Here is a 22,574-nt window from a genome sequence, read left to right on the forward strand (position 1 = left end):
GAGAAACAGGGGGGCAGAAACTGAGGGCGAGAAACAGAGGGGCTGAAACAGAGCGGCTGAAACAGAGGGGCTGAATGAGAGGGGCTGAAACAGAGGGGCTGAAACAGACGGCAAGAAACAAAGGGGCTGAAACAGCGAGCGAGAAACAGAGGGCGAGAAACAGAGGGGCTGAAACAGAGGGGCTGAAACAGAGGGGCTGAAACAGAGGGCGAGAAACAGAGAGGCTGAAACAGAGGGCGAGCAACAGAGGGGCTGAAACAGAGGGCAAGAAACAGAGGGGCTGAAACAGAGGGCGAGAAACAGAGGGGCTGAAACAGAGGGGCTGAAACAGAGGGGCTGAAACAGAGGGCGAGAAACAGAGGGGCTGAAACAGAGGGCGAGAAACAGAGGGGCTGAAACAGAGGGCGAGAAACAGAGGGCGAGAAACAGAGGGACTGAAACAGTGGGGCTGAAACAGAGGGGCTGAAACAGAGGGCGAGAAACAGGGGCTGAAACAGAGGGCGAGAAACAGAGGGCGAGAAACAGAGGATCTGAAACAGAGGGGCTAAAACAGAGAGCGCGAAACAGAGGGGCTGAAACAGATGGCGAGAAACAGAGGGACTGAAACAGAGGTCGAGAAACAGAGGGGCTGAAACAGAGTGTCTGAAACAGAAGGGCTGAAACAGAGGGGCTGAAACAGAGGGCGAGAAACAGAGGGGCTGAATCAGAGGGGCTGAATCAGAAGGGCTGAAATAGAGGGGCTGAATCAGAGGGGCTGAAACAGAAGGCGAAAAACAGTGGGGCTGAAACAGAGGGCGAGAAACTAAGGGGCAGAAACAGAAGGCAACAAACAGAGGGGCTGAAACAGAGGGGCTGAAACAGAGGGCGTGAAACAGAGGGGCTGAAACAGAGGGCGAGAAACAGAGGGCGAGAAACAGAGGGGCTGAAACAGAGGGCAAGAAACAGAGGGGCTGAAACAGAGGGCGAGAAACAGAGGGGCTGAAACAGAGGGGCTGAAACAGAGGGGCTGAAACAGAGGGGCTGAAACAGAGGGCGAGAAACAGAGGGGCTGAAACAGAGGGCGAGAAACAGAGGGGCTGAAACAGAGGGCGAGAAACAGAGGGCGAGAAACAGAAGGACTGAAACAGAGGGGCTGAAACAGAGGGGCTGAAACAGAGTGGCTGAAACAGAGGGCGAGAAACCGAGGGGCTGAAACAGAGGGCGAGAAACAGAGGGGCTGAAACAGAGGGCGCGAAACAGAGGGCGAAAAAACAGAGGGGCTGAAACAGAGGGGCTGAAACAGAGGGGCTGAATCAGAGGGCGAGAAACAGAGTGGCTGAAACAGAGGGCCAGAAATCGAGGGGCTGAAACAGAGGGCGAGAAACAGAGGGGCTGAATCAGAGGTGCTGAAACAGAGGGCGAGAAACAGAGGGGCTGAAACAGAGAGCGAGAAACAGAGGGGCTGAAACAGAGGGGATGAAACAGAGGGTGAGAAACAGAGGGGCTGAAACAGAGGGCGAGAAACAGAGGGGCTGAAACAGAGGGCGAGAAAGAGAGGGGCTTAATCAGAGGGGCTGAAACAGAGGGCGAGAAACAGAGGGGCTGAAACAGAGGGCGAGAAACAGAGGGGCAGAAACAGAGGGCGAGAAACAGAGGATCTGAAACAGAGGGGCTAAAACAGAGAGCGCGAAACAGAGGGGCTGAAACAGATGGCGAGAAACAGAGGGACTGAAACAGAGGTCGAGAAACAGAGGGGCTGAAACAGAGTGTCTGAAACAGAAGGGCTGAAACAGAGGGGCTGAAACAGAGGGCGAGGAACAGAGGGGCTGAATCAGAGGGGCTGAATCAGAAGGGCTGAAATAGAGGGGCTGAATCAGAAGGGCTGAAACAGAAGGCGAAAAACAGTGGGGCTGAAACAGAGGGCGAGAAACTAAGGGGCAGAAACAGAAGGCAACAAACAGAGGGGCTGAAACAGAGGGCGAGAAACAGAGGGCGAGAAACAGAAGGACTGAAACAGAGGGGCTGAAACAGAGGGGCTGAAACAGAGTGGCTGAAACAGAGGGCGAGAAACCGAGGGGCTGAAACAGAGTGGCTGAAACAGAGGGGCTGAAACAGAGGGGCTGAAACAGAGGGCGTGAAACAGAGGGGCTGAAACAGAGGGCGAGAAACAGAGGGGCTGAAACAGAGGGGCTGAAACAGAGGGGCTGAAACAGAGGGGCTGAAACAGAGGGCGAGAAACAGAGGGGCAGAAACTGAGGGCGAGAAACAGAGGGGCTGAAACAGAGCGGCTGAAACAGAGGGGCTGAATGAGAGGGGCTGAAACAGAGGGGCTGAAACAGACGGCAAGAAACAAAGGGGCTGAAACAGCGAGCGAGAAACAGAGGGCGAGAAACAGAGGTGCTGAAACAGAGGGGCTGAAACAGAGGGGCTGAAACAGAGGGCGAGAAACAGAGAGGCTGAAACAGAGGGCGAGAAACAGAGGGGCTGAAACAGAGGGCAAGAAACAGAGGGGCTGAAACAGAGGGCGAGAAACAGAGGGGCTGAAACAGAGGGGCTGAAACAGAGGGGCTGAAACAGAGTGCGAGAAACAGAGGGGCTGAAACAGAGGGCGAGAAACAGAGGGGCTGAAACAGAGGGCGAGAAACAGAGGGCGAGAAACAGAGGGGCTGAAACAGAGGGGCTGAAACAGAGGGGCTGAATCAGAGGGGCTGAAACAGAGGGGCTGAAACAGAGGGCGAGAAACAAAGGGGCTGAAACAGCGGGCGAGAAACAGAGGGCGAGAAACAGAGGGGCTGAAACAGAGGGGCTGAAACAGACGGGCTGAAACAGAGAGCCTGAAACAGAGGGCGAGAAACAGAGGGGCTGAAACAGAGGGCGAAAAACAGAGGGGCTGAAACAGAGGGCGAGAAACAGAGGGGCTGAAACAGAGGGGCAGAAACAGAGGGGCTGAAACAGAGGGGCTGAAACAGAGAGGCTGAATCAGAGGGGCGGAAACAGAGGGCGATAAACAGAGGGGCAGAAACAGAGGGCGAGAAACAGAGGGGCTGAAACAGAGGGCGAGAAACAGAGGGGCTGAAACAGAGGGGCTGAAACAGAGAGCGCGAAACAGAGGGGCTGATCAGAGGGTGAGAAACAGTGGGGCTGATACAGAGGGCGAGAAACAGAGGGGCTGAAACAGAGGGCGAGAAACAGACGGGCAGAAACAGAGGGCGAGAAACAGAGGGGCTGAAACAGAGGGGCTGAAACAGAGTGCGAGAAACAGAGGGGCTGAAACAGAGGGCGAGAAACAGAGGGGCTGAAACAGAGGGCGAGAAACAGAGGGCGAGAAACAGAGGGGCTGAAACAGAGGGGCTGAAACAGAGGGGCTGAATCAGAGGGGCTGAAACAGAGGGGCTGAAACAGAGGGCGAGAAACAAAGGGGCTGAAACAGCGGGCGAGAAACAGAGGGCGAGAAACAGAGGGGCTGAAACAGAGGGGCTGAAACAGACGGGCTGAAACAGAGAGCCTGAAACAGAGGGCGAGAAACAGAGGGGCTGAAACAGAGGGCGAAAAACAGAGGGGCTGAAACAGAGGGCGAGAAACAGAGGGGCTGAAACAGAGGGGCAGAAACAGAGGGGCTGAAACAGAGGGGCTGAAACAGAGAGGCTGAATCAGAGGGGCGGAAACAGAGGGCGATAAACAGAGGGGCAGAAACAGAGGGCGAGAAACAGAGGGGCTGAAACAGAGGGCGAGAAACAGAGGGGCTGAAACAGAGGGGCTGAAACAGAGAGCGCGAAACAGAGGGGCTGATCAGAGGGTGAGAAACAGTGGGGCTGATACAGAGGGCGAGAAACAGAGGGGCTGAAACAGAGGGCGAGAAACAGACGGGCAGAAACAGAGGGCGAGAAACAGAGGGGCTGAAGCAGAGGGGCTGAAACAGAGAGCGCGAAACAGTGGGACTGAAACAGAGGGCGAGAAACAGAGGGGCTGAAACACATGGCGAGAAACAGAGGGGCTGAAACAGAGGGCGAGAAACAGAGGGGCTGAAACAGAGGGCAAGAAACAGAGGGGCTGAAACAGAGTGGCTGAAAGAGAGGGCGAGAAACAGAGGGGCTGAATCAGACGGGCTGAATCAGATAGGCTGAAACAGAGGGGCTGAAACAGAGGGCGGGAAACAGAGGGGCTGAAACAGAGGGCGAGAAACAGAGGGCGAGAAACAGAGGGGCTGAAAAAGAGGGGCTGAAACAGAGGGGCTGAAACAAAGCAGCTGATACAGAGGGCGAGAAACAGAGGGGCTGAAACAGAGGGCGAGAAACAGAGGGGCTGAAACAGAGGGGCTGAAACAGAGGGGCTGAAACAGAGGGGCTGAAACAGAGGGCGAGAAACTGAGAGGCTGAAACAGAGGGCGAGAAACAGAGGGGCTGAAACAGAGGGCGAGAAACAGAGGGGCTGAAACAGAGGGCGAGAAACAGAGGGTGAGAAACAGAGGGCGAGAAACAGAGGGGCTGAAACAGAGGGGCTGAAACAGAGGGCGAGAAACAGAGAGGCTGAAACAGAGGGCGAGAAACAGTGCAGCTGAAACAGAGGGCAAGAAACAGAGGGGCTGAAACAGAGGGCGAGAAACAGAGGGGATGAAACAGAGGGGCTGAAACAGAGGGGCGGAAACAGAGGGGCTGAAACAGAGAGCGAGAAATAGAGGGGCTGAAACAGAGGGCCAGAAACAGAGGGCGAGAAACAGAGGGACTGAAACAGAGGGGCTGAAACAGAGGGGCTGGTACGGAGGGCGAGAAACTGAGCAGCTGAAACAGAGGGCGAGAAACAGAGTGGCTGAAACAGAGGGGCTGAAACAGTGGGGCTGAAAGAGAGGGCGAGAAACAGAGAGGCTGAAACAGAGGGCGAGAAACAGTGCGGCTGAAACAGAGGGCAAGAAACAGAGGGGCTGAAACAGAGGGCGAGAAACAGAGGGGATGAAACAGAGAGGCTGAAACAGAGGGCGAGAAACAGAGGGGCTGAAACAGAGGGCGAGAAACAGAGGGGCTGAAACAGAGGGCGAGAAACAGAGGGGCTGAAACAGAGGGGCTGAAACAGAGGGGCTGAAACAGAGGGCGAGAAACAGAGGGGCTGAAACAGAGGGGCTGAAACAGAGGGCGAGAAACAGAGAGGCTGAAACAGAGGGCGAGAAACAGAGGAGCTGAAACAGAGGGCGAGAAACAAAGGGGCTGAATCAGAGGGGCTGAAACAGAGGGCAAGAAACAGAGGGGCTGAAACAGAGAGCGAGAAACAGAGGGGCTGAAACAGAGGGGCTGAAACAGAGGGGCTGAAACAAAGCGGCTGATACAGAGGGCGAGAAACAGAGGGGCTGAAGCAGAGGGCGAGAAACAGAGGGGCTGAAACTGAGGGCGAGAAACAGAGGGGCTGAAACAGAGGGGCTGAAACAGAGGGGCTGAAACAGAGGGGCTGAAACAGAGGGCGAGAAACAGAGAGGCTGAAACAGAGGGCGAGAAACAGAGGGGCTGAAACAGAGGGACTGAAACAGAGGGGCTGAAACAGAGGGGCTGAAACAGAGGGCGAGAAACAGAGAGGCTGAAACAGAGGGCGAGAAACAGAGTGGCTGAAACAGAGGGCAAGAAACAGAGGGGCTGAAAGAGAGGGCGAGATACAGAGGGGCTGAAACAGAGGGGCTGAAACAGAGGGGCGGAAACAGAGGGGCTGAAACAGAGAGCGAGAAATAGAGGGGCTGAAACAGAGGGCCAGAAACAGAGGGGGAGAAACAGAGGGAGTGAAACAGAGGGGCTGAAACAGAGGGGCTGATACAGAGGGCGAGAAACACAGCGGCTGAAAGAGAGGGCGAGAAACAGAGTGGCTGAAACAAAGGGGCTGAAACAGTGGAGCTATAATAGAGGGGCTGAAACAGAGGGCGAGAAATAGAGGGGCTGAAACAGAGGGCGAGAAACAGAGGGGCTGAAACAGAGGGGCTGAAACAGAGGGCGAGAAACAGAGGGGCTGAAACAGAGGGCGAGAAGCAAAGGGGCTGAATCAGAGGGGCTGAAACAGAGGGCGAGAAACAGAGGGGCTGAAACAGAGGGCGAGAAGCAAAGGGGCTGAATCAGAGGGGCTGAAACAGAGGGCGAGAAACAGAGGGGCTGAAACAGAGAGCGCGAAACAGAGGGGCTGATCAGAGGGTGAGAAACAGTGGGGCTGATACAGAGGGCGAGAAACAGAGGGGCTGAAACAGAGGGCGAGAAACAGACGGGCAGAAACAGAGGGCGAGAAACAGAGGGGCTGAAGCAGAGGGGCTGAAACAGAGAGCGCGAAACAGTGGGACTGAAACAGAGGGCGAGAAACAGAGGGGCTGAAACACATGGCGAGAAACAGAGGGGCTGAAACAGAGGGCGAGAAACAGAGGGGCTGAAACAGAGGGCAAGAAACAGAGGGGCTGAAACAGAGTGGCTGAAAGAGAGGGCGAGAAACAGAGGGGCTGAATCAGACGGGCTGAATCAGATAGGCTGAAACAGAGGGGCTGAAACAGAGGGCGGGAAACAGAGGGGCTGAAACAGAGGGCGAGAAACAGAGGGCGAGAAACAGAGGGGCTGAAAAAGAGGGGCTGAAACAGAGGGGCTGAAACAAAGCAGCTGATACAGAGGGCGAGAAACAGAGGGGCTGAAACAGAGGGCGAGAAACAGAGGGGCTGAAACAGAGGGGCTGAAACAGAGGGGCTGAAACAGAGGGGCTGAAACAGAGGGCGAGAAACTGAGAGGCTGAAACAGAGGGCGAGAAACAGAGGGGCTGAAACAGAGGGCGAGAAACAGAGGGGCTGAAACAGAGGGCGAGAAACAGAGGGTGAGAAACAGAGGGCGAGAAACAGAGGGGCTGAAACAGAGGGGCTGAAACAGAGGGCGAGAAACAGAGAGGCTGAAACAGAGGGCGAGAAACAGTGCAGCTGAAACAGAGGGCAAGAAACAGAGGGGCTGAAACAGAGGGCGAGAAACAGAGGGGATGAAACAGAGGGGCTGAAACAGAGGGGCGGAAACAGAGGGGCTGAAACAGAGAGCGAGAAATAGAGGGGCTGAAACAGAGGGCCAGAAACAGAGGGCGAGAAACAGAGGGACTGAAACAGAGGGGCTGAAACAGAGGGGCTGGTACGGAGGGCGAGAAACTGAGCAGCTGAAACAGAGGGCGAGAAACAGAGTGGCTGAAACAGAGGGGCTGAAACAGTGGGGCTGAAAGAGAGGGCGAGAAACAGAGAGGCTGAAACAGAGGGCGAGAAACAGTGCGGCTGAAACAGAGGGCAAGAAACAGAGGGGCTGAAACAGAGGGCGAGAAACAGAGGGGATGAAACAGAGAGGCTGAAACAGAGGGCGAGAAACAGAGGGGCTGAAACAGAGGGCGAGAAACAGAGGGGCTGAAACAGAGGGCGAGAAACAGAGGGGCTGAAACAGAGGGGCTGAAACAGAGGGGCTGAAACAGAGGGCGAGAAACAGAGGGGCTGAAACAGAGGGGCTGAAACAGAGGGCGAGAAACAGAGAGGCTGAAACAGAGGGCGAGAAACAGAGGAGCTGAAACAGAGGGCGAGAAACAAAGGGGCTGAATCAGAGGGGCTGAAACAGAGGGCAAGAAACAGAGGGGCTGAAACAGAGAGCGAGAAACAGAGGGGCTGAAACAGAGGGGCTGAAACAGAGGGGCTGAAACAAAGCGGCTGATACAGAGGGCGAGAAACAGAGGGGCTGAAGCAGAGGGCGAGAAACAGAGGGGCTGAAACTGAGGGCGAGAAACAGAGGGGCTGAAACAGAGGGGCTGAAACAGAGGGGCTGAAACAGAGGGGCTGAAACAGAGGGCGAGAAACAGAGAGGCTGAAACAGAGGGCGAGAAACAGAGGGGCTGAAACAGAGGGACTGAAACAGAGGGGCTGAAACAGAGGGGCTGAAACAGAGGGCGAGAAACAGAGAGGCTGAAACAGAGGGCGAGAAACAGAGTGGCTGAAACAGAGGGCAAGAAACAGAGGGGCTGAAAGAGAGGGCGAGATACAGAGGGGCTGAAACAGAGGGGCTGAAACAGAGGGGCGGAAACAGAGGGGCTGAAACAGAGAGCGAGAAATAGAGGGGCTGAAACAGAGGGCCAGAAACAGAGGGGGAGAAACAGAGGGAGTGAAACAGAGGGGCTGAAACAGAGGGGCTGATACAGAGGGCGAGAAACACAGCGGCTGAAAGAGAGGGCGAGAAACAGAGTGGCTGAAACAAAGGGGCTGAAACAGTGGAGCTATAATAGAGGGGCTGAAACAGAGGGCGAGAAATAGAGGGGCTGAAACAGAGGGCGAGAAACAGAGGGGCTGAAACAGAGGGGCTGAAACAGAGGGCGAGAAACAGAGGGGCTGAAACAGAGGGCGAGAAGCAAAGGGGCTGAATCAGAGGGGCTGAAACAGAGGGCGAGAAACAGAGGGGCTGAAACAGAGGGCGAGAAGCAAAGGGGCTGAATCAGAGGGGCTGAAACAGAGGGCGAGAAACAGAGGGGCTGAAACAGAGAGCGAGAAACAGAGGGGCTGAAACAGAGAGCGAGAAACAGAGGGTGAGAAACAGAGGGGCTGAAACAGAGGGCGAGAAACAGAGGGGCTGAAACAGAGGGCGAGAAACAGAGGGGCTGAAACAGAGGGGCTAAAACAGAGGGGCTGAAACAGAGGGCGAGAAACAGAGGGGCTGAAACAGAGGGCGCGAAACAGAGGGGCTGAAACAGAGGGCGAGAAACAAAGGGGCTGAATCAGAGGGGCTGAAACAGAGGGCGAGAAACAGAGGGGCTGAAACAGAGAGCAAGAAACAGAGGGGCTGAAACAGAGGGGCTGAAACAGAGGGGCTGAAACAAAGCGGCTGATACAGAGGGCGAGAAACAGAGGGGCTGAAACAGAGGGCAAGAAACAGAGGGGCTGAAACAGAGGGCGAGAAACACAGGGGCTGAAACAGAGGGGCTGAAACAGAGGGGCTGAAACAGAGGGCGAGAAACTGAGAGGCTGAAACAGAGGGCGAGAAACAGAGGGGCTGAAACAGAGGGACTGAAACAGAGGGGCTGAAACAGAGGGGCTGAAACAGAGGGCGAGAAACAGAGATGCTGAAACAGAGGGCGAGAAACAGAGTGGCTGAAACAGAGGGCAAGAAACAGAGGGGCTGAAACAGAGGACGAGATACAGAGGGGCTGAAACAGAGGGGCTGAAACAGAGGGGCGGAAACAGAGGGCCTGAAACAGAGAGCGAGAAATAGAGGGGCTGAAACAGAGGGCCAGAAACAGAGGACGAGAATCAGAGGGACTGAAACAAAGGGGCTGAAACAGTGGGGCTATAATAGAGGGGCTGAAACAGAGGGCGAGAAATAGAGGGGCTGAAACAGAGGGCGAGAAACAGAGGGGCTGAAACAGAGGGCGAGAAACAGAGGGGCTGAAACAGAGGGCGAGAAACAGAGGGGCTGAAACAGAGGGGCTGAAACAGAGGCGCTGAATCAGAGGGGCTGATTCAGAGGGGCTGAAACAGAGGGGCTTAATCAGAGGGACTGAAACAGCGGGCGAGAAAGAGAGGGGCTGAAACAGAGGGCGAGAAACAGAGGGGCCGAAACAGAGGGCGAGAAACAGAGGAGCTGAAACAGAGGGGCTGAAACAGAGAGCGCGAAACAGAGGGGCTGAAACAGATGGTGAGAAACAGAGGGACTGAAACAGAGGTCGAGAAACAGAGGGGCTGAAACAGAGGGCAAGAAACAGAGCGGCTGAAACAGAGTGGCTGAAACAGAAGGGCTGAAACAGAGGGGCTGAATCAGAGGGGCTGAATCAGAAGGGCTGAAACAGAGGGGCTGAATCAGAGGGGCTGAAACAGAAGGCGAGAAACAGAGGGGCTGAAACAGAGGGCGAGAAACTGAGGGGCAGAAACAGAGGGGCTGAAACAGAGGGGCTGAAACAGAGGGGCTGAAACAGAGGGCGAGAAACACAGGGGCTGAAACAGAGGGGCTGAAACAGAGGGGCTGAAACAGAGGGCGAGAAACACAGGGGCTGAAACAGAGGGCGAGAAACAGAGGGGCAGAAACTGAGGGCGAGAAACAGAGGGGCTGAAACAGAGGGGCTGAATCAGACGGGCTGAAACAGAGGGGCTGAAACAGAGGGGCTGAAACAGAGGGCGAGAAACAGAGGGGCAGAAACTGAGGGCGAGAAACAGAAGGGCTGAAACAGAGGGCGAGAAACAGAGGGGCAGAAACTGAGGGCGAGAAACAAAGGGGCTGAAACAGCGGGCGGGAAACAGAGGGGCTGAAACAGAGGGCGAGAAACAGAGGGGCAGAAACTGAGGGCGAGAAACAGAGGGGCTGAATCCGAGGGGCTGATTCAGAGGGGCTGAAACAGAGGGGCTGAAACAGAGGGCGAGAAACAGAGGGGCTGAAACAGAGGGCGAGAAACAGAGGGGCTGAATCAGAGGGGCTGATTCAGAGGGGCTGAAACAGAGGGGCTGAAACAGAGGGCCAGAAACAAAGGGGCTGAAACAGCGGGCGAGAAACAGAGGGGCTGAAACAGAGGGCGAGAAACAGAGGGGCAGAAACTGAGGGCGAGAAACAGAGGGGCTGAACCAGAGGGGCTGATTCAGAGGGGCTGAAACAGAGGGGCTGAAACAGAGGGCGAGAAACAGAGGGGCTGAAACAGAGGGCGAGAAACAGAGGGGCTGAATCAGAGGGGCTGATTCAGAGGGGCTGAAACAGAGGGGCTGAAACAGAGGGCGAGAAACAAAGGGGCTGAAACAGCGGGCGAGAAACAGAGGGCGAGAAACAGAGGGGCTGAAACAGAGGGGCTGAAACAGACGGGCTGAAACAGAGAGCCTGAAACAGAGGGCGAGAAACAGAGGGGCTGAAACAGAGGGCGAAAAACAGAGGGGCTGAAACAGAGGGCGAGAAACAGAGGGTGAGAAACAGAGGGCGAGAAATAGAGAGGATGAAACAGAGGGGCTGAAACAAAGCGGCTGAAATAGAGGGGCTGAAACAGAGGGGCTGAAACAGAGGGCGAGAAACAGAGGGGCTGAAACAGAGGGGCTGAAACAGAGGGGCTGAAACAGAGGGCGAGAAACAGAGAGGCTGAAACAGAGGGCGAGAAACAGAGGGGCTGAAACAGAGGGCAAGAAACAGAGGGGCTGAAACAGAGGGCAAGAAACAGAGGGGCTGAAACAGAGGGCGAGAAACAGAGGGGCTGAAACAGAGGGCGAAAAAACAGAGGGGCTGAAACAGAGGTGTTGAAACAGAGGGGCTGAAACAGAGGGCGAGAAACAGAGTGGCTGAAACAGATTGGCTGAAACAGAGGGCGAGAAACAGCGGGGCTGATTCAGAGGGGTTGAATCAGACGGGCTGAAATAGAGGGGCTGAATCAGAAGGCGAAAAACAGTGGGGCTGAAACAGAGGGCGAGAAACTAAGGGGCATAAACAGAAGGCAACAAACAGAGGGGCTGAAACAGAGGGGCTGAAACAGAGGGCGAGAATCAGAGAGCGCGAAACAGAGGGGCTGAAACAGACGGGTTGAAACAGAGGGGCTGAAACAGAGGGCGAGAAACAGAGTGGCTGAAACAGAAGGGCTGAAACAGTTGGCTGAAACAGAGGGCGAGAAACAGAGGGGCTGATTCAGAGGGGTTGAATCAGAAGGGCTGAAATAGAGGGGCTGAATCAGAGGGGCTGAAACAGAAGGCGAAAAACAGATTGGCTGAAACAGAGGGCGAGAAACAGAGGGGCTGATTCAGAGGGGTTGAATCAGAAGGGCTGAAATAGAGGGGCTGAATCAGAGGGGCTGAAACAGAAGGCGAAAAACAGTGGGGCTGAAACAGAGGGCGAGAAACTAAGGGGCAGAAACAGAAGGCAACAAACAGAGGGGCTGAAACAGAGGGGCTGAAACAGAGGGCGAGAAACAGAGAGCGCGAAACAGAGGGGCTGAAACAGATGGCGAGAAACAGAGGGACTGAAACAGAGGGCGAGAAACAGAGGGGCTGAAACAGTGGGCGAGAAACAGAGGGGCTGAAACAGAGGGGCAGAAACAGAGGGGCTGAAACAGAGGGGCTGAAACAGAGGGCGAGAAACAAAGGGGCTGAATCAGAGGGGCTGAATCAGAGGGGCTGAAACAGAGGGGCTGAAACAGAGGGCGAGAAACAAAGGGGCTGAAACAGCGGGCGAGAAACAGAGGGCGAGAAACAGAGGGGCTGAAACAGAGGGGCTGAAACAGACGGGCTGAAACAGAGAGCCTGAAACAGAGGGCGAGAAACAGAGGGGCTGAAACAGAGGGCGAAAAACAGAGGGGCTGAAACAGAGGGCGAGAAACAGAGGGTGAGAAACAGAGGGCGAGAAACAGAGAGGATGAAACAGAGGGGCTGAAACAAAGCGGCTGAAATAGAGGGGCTGAAACAGAGGGGCTGAAACAGAGGGCGAGAAACAGAGGGCAAGAAACAGAGGGGCTGAAACAGAGGGCAAGAAACAGAGGGGCTGAAACAGAGGGGCTGAAACAGAGGGGCTGAAACAGAGGGGCTGAAACAGAGGGCGAGAAACAGAGGGGCTGAAACAGAGGGCGAGAAACAGAGGGGCTGAAACAGAGGGCGAGAAACAGAGGGCGAGAAACAGAGGGACTGAAACAGAGGGGCTGAAACAGAGGGGCTGAAACAGAGGACGAGAAACAGAGGGGCTGAAACAGAGGGCGAAAAAACAGAGGGGCTGAAACAGAGGGGTTGAAACAGAGGGGCTGAAACAGAGGGCGAGAAACAGAGTGGCTGAAACAGAAGGGCTGAAACAGATTGGCTGAAACAGAGGGCGAGAAACAGAGGGGCTGATTCAGAGGGGTTGAATCAGAAGGGCTGAAATAGAGGGGCTGAATCAGAGGGGCTGAAACAGAAGGCGAAAAACAGTGGGGCTGAATCAGAGGGCGAGAAACTAAGGGGCAGAAACAGAAGGCAACAAACAGAGGGGCTGAAACAGAGGGGCTGAAACAGAGGGCGAGAAACAGAGAGCGCGAAACAGAGGGGCTGAAACAGATGGCGAGAAACAGAGGGACTGAAACAGAGGTCGAGAAACAGAGGGGCTGAAACAGAGGGGCAGAAACAGAGGGGCTGAAACAGAGGGGCTGAAACAGAGGGCGAGAAACAGAGGGGCTGAATCAGAGGGGCTGAATCAGAGGGGCTGAAACAGAGGGGCTGAAACAGAGGGCGAGAAACAAAGGGGCTGAAACAGCGGGCGAGAAACAGAGGGCGAGAAACAGAGGGGCTGAAACAGAGGGGCTGAAACAGACGGGCTGAAACAGAGAGCCTGAAACAGAGAGCGACAAACAGAGGGGCTGAAACAGAGGGCGAAAAACAGAGGGGCTGAAACAGAGGGCGAGAAACAGAGGGGCTGAAACAGACGGGCTGAAACAGAGAGCCTGAAACAGAGAGCGAGAAACAGAGGGGCTGAAACAGAGGGGCTGAAACAGAGGGGCTGAAACAGAGGGCGAGAAACAGAGGGGCTGAAACAGAGGGGCCTAAACAGAGGGGCTGAAACAGATGGGCTGAAACAGAGAGCCTGAAACAGAGGGCGAGAAACAGAGGGGCTGAAACAGAGGGCGAGAAACAGAGGGGCTGAAACAGTGGGCGAGAAACAGAGGGGCTGAAACTGAGGGGCAGAAACAGAGGGGCTGAAACAGAGGGGCTGAAACAGAGGGCGAGAAACAGAGGGGCTGAATCAGAGGGGCTGAATCAGAGGGGCTGAAACAGAGGGGCTGAAACAGAGGGCGAGAAACAAAGGGGCTGAAACAGCGGGCGAGAAACAGAGGGCGAGAAACAGAGGGGCTGAAACAGTGGGCCTGAAACAGACGGGCTGAAACAGAGAGCCTGAAACAGAGGGCGAGAAACAGAGGGGCTGAAACAGAGGGCGAAAAACAGAGGGGCTGAAACAGAGGGCGAGAAACAGAGGGTGAAAAACAGAGGGCGAGAAACAGAGAGGATGAAACAGAGGGGCTGAAACAAAGCGGCAGAAATAGAGGGGCTGAAACAGAGGGGCTGAAACAGAGGGCGAGAAACAGAGGGGCTGAAACAGAGGGGCTGAAACAGAGGGGCTGAAACAGAGGGCGAGAAACAGAGAGGCTGAAACAGAGGGCAAGAAACAGAGGGGCTGAAACAGAGGGCAAGAAACAGAGGGGCTGAAACAGAGGGCAAGAAACAGAGGGGCTGAAACAGAGGGGCTGAAACAGAGGGGCTGAAACAGAGGGGCTGAAACAGAGGGCGAAAAACAGAGGGGCTGAAACAGAGGGCGAGAAACAGAGGGGCTGAAACAGAGGGCGAGAAACAGAGGGCGAGAAACAGAGGGACTGACACAGAGGGGCTGAAACAGAGGGGCTGAAACAGACGGCGAGAAACAGAGGGTCTGAAACAGAGGGCGAGAAACAGAGTGGCTGAAACAAAGGGGCTGAAACAGTGGGGCTAAAATAGAGGGGCTGAAACAGAGGGCGAGAAATAGAGGGGCTGAAACAGAGGGCGAGAAACAGAGGGGCTGAAACAGAGGGCGAGAAACAGAGGGGATGAAACAGAGGGGCTGAAACAGAGGGGCTGAAACAGAGGGCGAGAAACAGAGGGGCTGAATCAGAGGGCGAGAAACAGAGGGGCTGAAACAGAGGGCGAGAAACAGAGGGGCTGAATCAGAGGGGCTGAAACAGAGGGCGAGAAACAGAGGGGCTGAAACAGAGAGCGAGAAACAGAGGGGCTGAAAGAGAGGTGCTGAAACAGAGGGTGAGAAACAGAGGGGCTGAAACAGAGGGCGAGAAACAGAGGGGCTGAAACAGAGGGGCTGAAACAGAGGGGCAGAATCAGAGGGGCTGATAAAGAGGGGCTGAAACAGAGGGGCTTAATCAGAGGGGCTGAAACAGAGGGCGAGAAACAGAGGGGCTGAAACAGAGGGCGAGAAACAGAGGGACTGAAACAGAGGTCGAGAAACAGAGGGGCTGAAACAGAGGGCAAGAAAAGAGGGGCTGAAACAGAGTGGCTGAAACAGAAGGGCTGAAACAGAGGGGCTGAAACAGAGGGCGAGAAACAGAGGGGCTGAATCAGAGGGGCTGAATCAGAAGGGCTGAAACAGAGGGGATGAATCAGAGGGGCTGAAACAGAAGGCGAGAAACAGAGGGGCTGAAACAGAGGGCGAGAAACTGAGGGGCAGAAACAGAGGGCGAGAAACAGAGGGGCTGAAAAAGAGGGGCTGAAAGAGAGGGCGAGAAACAGAGGGGCTGAAAGAGAGGGCGAGAAACAGAGGGGCTGAAACAGAGGGGCTGAAACAGAGGGGCTGAAACAGAGGGGCTGTAACAGAGGGGCAGAAACAGAGGGGCAGAAACTGAGGGCGAGAAACGGAGGGGCTGCATCAGAGGGGCTGAAACAGAGGGGCTGAATCAGAGGGGCTGAAACAGAGGGGCTGAAACAGAGGGTGAGAAACAAAGGGGCTGAAACAGCGGGCGAGAAACAGAGGGCGAGAAACAGAGGGGCTGAAACAGAGGGGCTGAAAGAGACGGGCTGAAACAAAGAACCTGAAACAGAGGGCGAGAAACAGAGGGGCAGAAACAGAGGGCGAAAAACAGAGGGGCTGAAACAGAGGGCGAGAAACAGAGTGGCTGAAACAGAGGGGCAGAAACAGAGGGGCTGAAACAGAGGGGCTGAAACAGAGAGGCTGAATCAGAGGGGCTGATTCAGAGGGGCTGAAACAGAGGGGCTGAATCAGAGGGGCGGAAACAGAGGGCGAGAAACAGAGGGGCAGAAACAGAGGGCAAGAAACAGAGGGGCTGAAACAGAGGGCGAGAAACAGAGAGGCTGAAACAGAGGGGCTGAAACAGAGGGCGAGAAACAGAGTGGGTGAAACAGACGGGCTGAAACAGAGGTGCTGAAACAGAGGGCGAGAAACAGAGGGGCTGAAACAGAGGGCGAGAAACAGAGGGGCTGAAACAGAGGGCAAGAAACAGAGAGGCTGAATCAGAGGCGCTGAAACAGAGGGGCTGAAACAGAGGGCGAGAAACAGAGGGGCTGAAACAGAGGACGAGAAACAGAGGGGCTGAAACAGAGGGCGAGAAACAGAGGGGCTGAATCAGAGGGGCTGAAACAGAGGGTGAGAAACAGAGGGGCTGAAACAGTGGGCGAGCAACAGAGTGGGTGAAACAGATGGGCTGAAAGAGAGGGTCTGAAACAGAGGGCGAGAAACAGAGGGGCTTAAACAGAGGGGCTGGAACAGAGGGCGAGAAACAGAGGGGCTGAATCAGAGGGGCTGAATCAGAGGAGCTGAATCAGAGGGGCTGAAACAGAGGGGCTGAATCAGAGGGGCTGAAACAGAGGGCGAGAATCAGAGGGGCTGAAACAGAGGGCGAGAAACAGAGGGGCTAAACAGAGGGGCTGAATCAATGGGGCTGATTCAGAGGGACTGAAACAGACGGGCTGAATCAGCGGGGCTGAAACATAGGGCGCGAAACAGCGGGGCTGAAACAGAGTGAGAGAAACAGAGGGGCAGAAACAGAGGACGAGAAACAGAGGGGCTGAAACAGAGGGGCTGAAACAGAGGGCGAGAAACAGATGGGCTGAAACAGAGGGCGAGAAACACAGGGGCTGAAACAGAGGGCGAGAAACAGAGGGGCTGAAACAGAGTGGCTGAAACAGAGGGGCTGAAACAGAGGGCGAGAAACAGAGGGGATGAATCAGAGGCGCTGAATCAGAGGGGCTGAAACAGTGGGGCTGAAACAGAGGGCGAGAAACAAAGGGGCTGAAACAGCGGGCGAGAAACAGAGGGCGAGAAACAGAGGGGCTGAAACAGAGGGGCTGAAACAGAGGGGCTGAAACAGAGGGGCTGAATCAGTTGGCCTGAAGCAGAGGGGCTGAATCAGAGTGGCTGAAACAGAGGGCGAGAAACAGAGGGGCTGAAACAGAGGGCGAGAAACAGAGGGGCTGAAACAGAGGGCGAGAAACAGAGGGGCTGAAACAGACGGGCTGAAACAGAGAGCGAGAAACAGAGGGGCTGAAACAGAGGGGCTGAAACAGAGGGGCTGAAACAGAGGGCGAGAAACAGAGGGGCTGAAACAGAGGGGCCTAAACAGAGGGGCTGAAACAGATGGGCTGAAACAGAGAGCCTGAAACAGAGGGCGAGAAACAGAGGGGCTGAAACAGAGGGCGAGAAACAGAGGGGCTGAAACAGTGGGCGAGAAACAGAGGGGCTGAAACTGAGGGGCAGAAACAGAGGGGCTGAAACAGAGGGGCTGAAACAGAGGGCGAGAAACAGAGGGGCTGAATCAGAGTGGCTGAAACAGAGGGCGAGAAACAGAGGGGCTGAAACAGAGGGCGAGAAACAGAGGGGCTGAAACAGAGGGCGAGAAACAGAGGGGCTGAAACAGACGGGCTGAAACAGAGAGCCTGAAACAGAGAGCGAGAAACAGAGGGGCTGAAACAGAGGGGCTGAAACAGAGGGGCTGAAACAGAGGGCGAGAAACAGAGGGGCTGAAACAGAGGGGCCTAAACAGAGGGGCTGAAACAGATGGGCTGAAACAGAGAGCCTGAAACAGAGGGCGAGAAACAGAGGGGCTGAAACAGAGGGCGAGAAACAGAGGGGCTGAAACAGTGGGCGAGAAACAGAGGGGCTGAAACTGAGGGGCAGAAACAGAGGGGCTGAAACAGAGGGGCTGAAACAGAGGGCGAGAAACAAAGGGGCTGAAACAGCGGGCGAGAAACAGAGGGCGAGAAACAGAGGGGCTGAAACAGTGGGCCTGAAACAGACGGGCTGAAACAGAGAGCCTGAAACAGAGGGCGAGAAACAGAGGGGCTGAAACAGAGGGCGAAAAACAGAGGGGCTGAAACAGAGGGCGAGAAACAGAGGGTGAGAAACAGAGGGCGAGAAACAGAGAGGATGAAACAGAGGGGCTGAAACAAAGCGGCAGAAATAGAGGGGCTGAAACAGAGGGGCTGAAACAGAGGGCGAGAAACAGAGGGGCTGAAACAGAGGGGCTGAAACAGAGGGGCTGAAACAGAGGGCGAGAAACAGAGAGGCTGAAACAGAGGGCAAGAAACAGAGGGGCTGAAACAGAGGGCAAGAAACAGAGGGGCTGAAACAGAGGGCAAGAAACAGAGGGGCTGAAACAGAGGGGCTGAAACAGAGGGGCTGAAACAGAGGGGCTGAAACAGAGGGCGAAAAACAGAGGGGCTGAAACAGAGGGCGAGAAACAGAGGGGCTGAAACAGAGGGCGAGAAACAGAGGGCGAGAAACAGAGGGACTGACACAGAGGGGCTGAAACAGAGGGGCTGAAACAGACGGCGAGAAACAGAGGGTCTGAAACAGAGGGCGAGAAACAGAGTGGCTGAAACAAAGGGGCTGAAACAGTGGGGCTAAAATAGAGGGGCTGAAACAGAGGGCGAGAAATAGAGGGGCTGAAACAGAGGGCGAGAAACAGAGGGGCTGAAACAGAGGGCGAGAAACAGAGGGGATGAAACAGAGGGGCTGAAACAGAGGGGCTGAAACAGAGGGCGAGAAACAGAGGGGCTGAATCAGAGGGCGAGAAACAGAGGGGCTGAAACAGAGGGCGAGAAACAGAGGGGCTGAATCAGAGGGGCTGAAACAGAGGGCGAGAAACAGAGGGGCTGAAACAGAGAGCGAGAAACAGAGGGGCTGAAAGAGAGGTGCTGAAACAGAGGGTGAGAAACAGAGGGGCTGAAACAGAGGGCGAGAAACAGAGGGGCTGAAACAGAGGGGCTGAAACAGAGGGGCAGAATCAGAGGGGCTGATAAAGAGGGGCTGAAACAGAGGGGCTTAATCAGAGGGGCTGAAACAGAGGGCGAGAAACAGAGGGGCTGAAACAGAGGGCGAGAAACAGAGGGACTGAAACAGAGGTCGAGAAACAGAGGGGCTGAAACAGAGGGCAAGAAAAGAGGGGCTGAAACAGAGTGGCTGAAACAGAAGGGCTGAAACAGAGGGGCTGAAACAGAGGGCGAGAAACAGAGGGGCTGAATCAGAGGGGCTGAATCAGAAGGGCTGAAACAGAGGGGATGAATCAGAGGGGCTGAAACAGAAGGCGAGAAACAGAGGGGCTGAAACAGAGGGCGAGAAACTGAGGGGCAGAAACAGAGGGCGAGAAACAGAGGGGCTGAAAAAGAGGGGCTGAAAGAGAGGGCGAGAAACAGAGGGGCTGAAAGAGAGGGCGAGAAACAGAGGGGCTGAAACAGAGGGGCTGAAACAGAGGGGCTGAAACAGAGGGGCTGTAACAGAGGGGCAGAAACAGAGGGGCAGAAACTGAGGGCGAGAAACGGAGGGGCTGCATCAGAGGGGCTGAAACAGAGGGGCTGAATCAGAGGGGCTGAAACAGAGGGGCTGAAACAGAGGGCGAGAAACAAAGGGGCTGAAACAGCGGGCGAGAAACAGAGGGCGAGAAACAGAGGGGCTGAAACAGAGGGGCTGAAAGAGACGGGCTGAAACAAAGAACCTGAAACAGAGGGCGAGAAACAGAGGGGCAGAAACAGAGGGCGAAAAACAGAGGGGCTGAAACAGAGGGCGAGAAACAGAGTGGCTGAAACAGAGGGGCAGAAACAGAGGGGCTGAAACAGAGGGGCTGAAACAGAGAGGCTGAATCAGAGGGGCTGATTCAGAGGGGCTGAAACAGAGGGGCTGAATCAGAGGGGCGGAAACAGAGGGCGAGAAACAGAGGGGCAGAAACAGAGGGCAAGAAACAGAGGGGCTGAAACAGAGGGCGAGAAACAGAGAGGCTGAAACAGAGGGGCTGAAACAGAGGGCGAGAAACAGAGTGGGTGAAACAGACGGGCTGAAACAGAGGGGCTGAAACAGAGGGCGAGAAACAGAGGGGCTGAAACAGAGGGCGAGAAACAGAGGGGCTGAAACAGAGGGCAAGAAACAGAGAGGCTGAATCAGAGGCGCTGAAACAGAGGCCTGAAACAGAGGGCGAGAAACAGAGGGGCTGAAACAGAGGACGAGAAACAGAGGGGCTGAAACAGAGGGCGAGAAACAGAGGGGCTGAATCAGAGGGGCTGAAACAGAGGGTGAGAAACAGAGGGGCTGAAACAGTGGGCGAGCAACAGAGTGGGTGAAACAGATGGGCTGAAAGAGAGGGTCTGAAACAGAGGGCGAGAAACAGAGGGGCTTAAACAGAGGGGCTGGAACAGAGGGCGAGAAACAGAGGGGCTGAATCAGAGGGGCTGAATCAGAGGAGCTGAATCAGAGGGGCTGAAACAGAGGGGCTGAATCAGAGGGGCTGAAACAGAGGGCGAGAATCAGAGGGGCTGAAACAGAGGGCGAGAAACAGCGGGGCTAAACAGAGGGGCTGAATCAATGGGGCTGATTCAGAGGGACTGAAACAGACGGGCTGAATCAGCGGGGCTGAAACATAGGGCGCGAAACAGCGGGGCTGAAACAGAGTGAGAGAAACAGAGGGGCAGAAACAGAGGACGAGAAACAGAGGGGCTGAAACAGAGGGGCTGAAACAGAGGGCGAGAAACAGATGGGCTGAAACAGAGGGCGAGAAACACAGGGGCTGAAACAGAGGGCGAGAAACAGAGGGGCTGAAACAGAGTGGCTGAAACAGAGGGGCTGAAACAGAGGGCGAGAAACAGAGGGGATGAATCAGAGGCGCTGAATCAGAGGGGCTGAAACAGTGGGGCTGAAACAGAGGGCGAGAAACAAAGGGGCTGAAACAGCGGGCGAGAAACAGAGGGCGAGAAACAGAGGGGCTGAAACAGAGGGGCTGAAACAGAGGGGCTGAAACAGAGGGGCTGAATCAGTTGGCCTGAAGCAGAGGGGCTGAATCAGAGTGGCTGAAACAGAGGGCGAGAAACAGAGGGCCTGAAACAGAGGGCGAGAAACAGAGTGGCTGAAACAGAGGGCGAGAAACAGAGGGGCTGAAACAGAGGGGCTGAAACAGAGGGGCTGAAACAGAGGGCGAGAAACAGAGGGGCTGAAACAGACGGCGAGAAACAGAGGGGCTGAAACAGAGGGGCTGAAACAGAGGGTGAGAAACAGAGGGGCTGAAACAGAGGGCGAGAAACAGAGTGGCTGAAACAGACAGGCTGAAACAGAGGGGCTGAAACAGAGGGCGAGAAACAGAGGGGCTGAAACAGAGGGCGAGAAACAGAGGGGCTGAAACAGAGGGGCTGAAACAGAGGGGCTGAAACAGAGGGCGAGAAACAGAGGGGCTGAAACAGAGGGCGAGAAACAGAGGGGCTGAATCAGAGGGGCTGAAACAGAGGGTGAGAAACAGAGGGGCTGAAACAGAGGGCGAGAAACAGAGTGGCTGAAACAGACGGGCTGAAACAGAGGGGCTGAAACAGAGGGCGAGAAACAGAGGGGCTGAAACAGAGGGCGAGAAACAGAGGGGCTGAAACAGGAGGGGCTGAAACAGAGGGGCTGAAACAGAGTGGCTGAAACAGAGGGGCTGAAACAGAGGGGCTGGAACAGAGGGGGAGAAACATAGGGGCTGAAACAGAGGGGCTGAATCAGAGGGGCTGAAACAGAGGCCGAGAAACTGAGGGGCTGAAACAGAGGGCGAGAAACAGAGGCGCTGAAACAGAGGGGCTGAAACAGAGGGGCTGAAACAGAGGGCGAGAAACAGAGGGGCTGAATCAGAGGGGCTGAATCAGAGGGGCTGAATCCCAGGGGCTGAAACAGAGGGGCTGAATCAGAGGGGCTGAAACAGAGGGCGAGAATCAGAAGCACTGAAACAGAGGGCGAGAATCAGATGGGCTCAAACAGAGGGCGAGAAACAGAGGGGCTGAAACAGAGGGGCTGAAACAGAGGGGCTGAATCAGAGGGGCTGATTCAGAGGGGCTGAAACAGAGTGGCTGAATCAGCGGGGCTGAAACAGAGGGCGAGAAACAGAGGGGCTGAAACAGAAAGCGAGAAACAGAGGAGCAGAAACAGAGGGCGAGAAACTGAGGGGCTGAAACAGAGGGGCTGAAACAGAGGGCGGGAAACAGAGGGGCTGAAACAGAGGGCGAGAAACATAGGGGCTGAACAGAGGGCGAGAAACAGAGGGGTCTGAAACAGAGGGGCTGAAACAGAGGGGCTGAAACAGAGGGCGAGAAACAGTGGGGCTGAAACAGAGGGGCTGAAACAGAGGGGCTGAAACACAGGGCGAGAAACAGAGGGGCTGAAACAGAGGGGCTGAAACAGAGGGGCTGAAACAGAGGGGCTGAAACAGAGGGCAAGAAACAGAGGGGCTGAAACACAGGGCGAGAAACAGAGGGGCTGAAACAGCGGGCGAGAAACAGAGCGGCTGAAACAGAGGAGCTGAAACAGAGGGTGAGAAAGGGAGGGCGAGAAACTGAGGGGCTGAAACAGAGGGGCTGAAACAGAGGGGCGGGAAACAGAGGGGCTGAATCAGAGGGGCTGAATCAGAGGGGCTGAATCAGAGGGGCTGAAACAGAGGGTGAGAAACAGAGGGGCTGAAACAGAGGGGCTGAAACAGAGGGGCTGAAACAGAGGGCGAGAAACAGGGGCCGAATCAGAGGGGCTGAATCAGAGGGGCTGAATCAGAGGGGCTGAAACAGAGGGGCTGAAACAGAGGGGCTAAAACAGACGACGAGAAACAGAGGGGCTGAAACAGCGGGCGAGAATCAGAGGGGCTGAAACAGAGGGCGAGAAACACAGGGG

This window comes from Chiloscyllium punctatum, unplaced genomic scaffold (genome assembly GCF_047496795.1).
Source record: "Chiloscyllium punctatum isolate Juve2018m unplaced genomic scaffold, sChiPun1.3 scaffold_57, whole genome shotgun sequence".
Lineage (NCBI taxonomy): Eukaryota > Metazoa > Chordata > Chondrichthyes > Orectolobiformes > Hemiscylliidae > Chiloscyllium > Chiloscyllium punctatum.